Source organism: Poecilia latipinna, unplaced genomic scaffold, assembly GCF_001443285.1.
Source record: "Poecilia latipinna isolate Pla-1442-1.1 unplaced genomic scaffold, P_latipinna-1.0 Scaffold1037, whole genome shotgun sequence".
NCBI lineage: Eukaryota > Metazoa > Chordata > Actinopteri > Cyprinodontiformes > Poeciliidae > Poecilia > Poecilia latipinna.
Genome location: NW_015113653.1, coordinates 102,275 through 105,107, shown reverse-complemented (window position 1 = coordinate 105,107; position 2,833 = coordinate 102,275). Strand labels below are relative to the sequence as shown.

The 2,833-nt window shown below is 35.2% G+C and overlaps 1 long non-coding RNA gene across 1 annotated transcript; it reads right to left on the bottom strand.

The window, feature by feature from the left end:
- Positions 1-1,056: 1,056 nt before the first annotated feature.
- On the bottom strand, positions 1,057-2,827 carry LOC106959009 (uncharacterized). The gene is made up of 2 exons (XR_001427265.1): positions 1,788-2,827; positions 1,057-1,552 (listed from the first exon to the last, which is right to left on the bottom strand). It is a non-coding gene; the product is annotated as an uncharacterized LOC106959009 (long non-coding RNA).
- Positions 2,828-2,833: the final 6 nt, after the last annotated feature.

Here is a 2,833-nt window from a genome sequence, read left to right as displayed (position 1 = left end):
ACACATTTGGTTTATGTTTTCATTTGGAACATAATGTAAAATTATCCCACTGCATTTGTGTTCATTGAAATAAAGGCTGTTATGAAACGTTTTAGCTTTTCTGTAATTATTTTTGAACAGCAGTAACTATGAGGCCTAATGCAGGACTGCGGAATATCATCATTCAGCCCTCCGTGTGACCTCGTAAAAGACTGGCAAAAATGACTCATTTAACAGCAAAGATTTCATATTACTTCACCTTCAACTAGCTGTTGGAGATGAGTATATTAGCCTAAATACTGAAATTTCTAAAGCTGTTGAAACCTGGCATCAGTAAATACAATAAGGCTTTGTACTTTGCAATATAAGTACCTAGGCTACCTTATATGCAAGAGATGAAAATCACATGTATGCAAAGCTACATTTAGCTTAAGTATATAAGATCACTGAGTAATTATATTCTGCTGTAATTTATAATTTATGTTTGTCTTAATTTAAATTCTATCCAAAAAGTCTTAAATTTAACTCAATGTGACTTGTATAAACACTGTATATACACCTGAAAAATAGTTAATTACTAGTTACTAATTAAGTTACTAATTAAGCTGGAAACACATTACAACCCATGAATAAGCAGTTAAAATTAAATTTATTTAGGGTAAATTCATTGTAGCTGTGCTACTGCTGCCTGTTGAATATAAATAGTTCCAACTAGTTTGAAGCACTATTAAATGTAATTATATATTAAAGTTTTAGCTAAATACACAAAAATACATCTTTTTTATTAACAATATTGCAGCATTTATTACACCCATTTATTTGTTCTTATGAAAAAAGGTAAGAAAAACATCCCAACAAAATGAGGAAAAAAAAACTACGTGTCAAAGCTGGCTTCGAGTAAAACTGAGTTTTTAATTTAAAAAACATCTTATTTACATTAATTACAAGAAAACACACACTTTTAATCTAGTCTACAGTAACACATGTCCTTTATAGTGTCTACTTTTCATCATTCACTATGGTTAGTTACATTTTTTTTTTTCAACAGAAGGGCTAAAATCACTTCAAAGCATCTCTTTTTTTTTGACAATGTCTAAAACATTTGGATATATTCACAACACTGTTAGGACTAGATAAGAACAGCATTTTGTATTACACTATTGCTTCACAACCACCCATGTCACAATAAGACTCTTTAAAGACAAGGCACGGTGCAGGTAATCACATCTATCTGTAAACCAAAGGCGATCACAGCGTTTAAAATCTATACAAAAAAAAGGCTTTGTTACATACGGCTCGGAAGATTGAACATCTTTTAGCTTTCACAGTTAGAGTTGCTCTCGTCGCTGCCAGTCGTTCTACCCTGACCGTTATCTCTCTGCAACACGCGAGGTGTCAAGGGAAGGGAGAGGGCTCCCGTCGTAGTTAGGGGCCACGTTTGATGGAAGGACGGCTGATGCTGGGGATGGTTGGTTTCTTGTGCTTTCAGAGGAACCTTTTCACAAAGAGGACGTTGTGGAGTCCACCACCTCGCGGCCGTTGCAGACTGCTGGCACGTAGTTGGAAACTGATTCTGAGAGAGCAGAAGTAGTGACGTTAGCCAGGCTGCATGTTTGGTTTTCTTCTCTATGTAACTGATGAGAAGCGAGAACCAGAGACAAAAGCTGTGAGCAACAGGATGGAAATGGGCATGAGGTATTATTTGAAAGATGTTAGGCTATAGGATGATTTTTTTTTTTTTTTAATAGAGAGAATATTATGGCCAAAGTATAAATTATAAAGCACTGATAACTGGTTTATATATCCACCTTCATTTAATGCAGCTAAAATCCAACTTGGCCAGGTAAACCTGTAAAACAATAGATCCATGTGAAAATGAAAAGCAAAGCTGCTCTGTTAACAAACACTTTCTAATGTGACCCCTTGGATTTGACAAGGTTTGGTATACATGAAGCTATTTTACTAAAGACAAATGAATATTTTCAGTTCCGATAGTTTCACTTACAAACTGGCAAACTGTAAAAAGGACTTCAGTTAGCATTTGTTCAATTGCTTTCTTCTTCCCAATCTTGTGTGGATCTTTGCAGCTCCTCCAGAGTCACCATGGGCATTTCCACTGATACTCTGTTTAATACTATCCTTACTTAGCCTGTCAGTTTAGTTTACTCACGGAAAAGTTGTATTTATAGTGAGATTAGTTTACAAACTACACACCATGCTACTTCTGTAAACAGTTGGTAACACTGGATTCAATTTAGGCGTGTTGGTCTAAAATGGGCTGAATAGAAATGCACACAGCACCTTTCAGAAGTTTTTTTGGGGTTTTTTGTAAAATAATGGAAAATTCATTTTCTTTCCACTTCACTAATAAAAAAAACACACTGAAATGTGTTGTTACAACACGACAAAATGTGAAAAAAAAAAAATAAATCAAAGGGTTTGCTATGCCTTTGGCAAGTATTTGCTATGTTTCCTTCCCAACCTAAACAGCACCGCCAGTACAAACTTATAGTAAGAAATTTCATTTTCTTGAATTACAATCACATGTTTGTTTGTTTGTTTGTTTTTTATCACCTCAAATAACTTGTACTGTCCTGCACCATAATCTATTCTGATTATTCTGGTTGTAAAAGTAACTTTAATGACCATAAAGTTGTTTTTAACGTTACAGACCATAAACACAGAAAGCTGGCCTGAGCTGGATGAACAGAGCACACATGCCACCCAGGAACCCGTAAAGCTGACTAATTAAAACACTATATCTCTCTTTTGTAATCTGCTGGGTAATTTCTCGGCTCGCTGACTGGCTGGGATCGCTGCCTTTTTTTTTTTTTAATCTCTGCTTGTTGCCTGG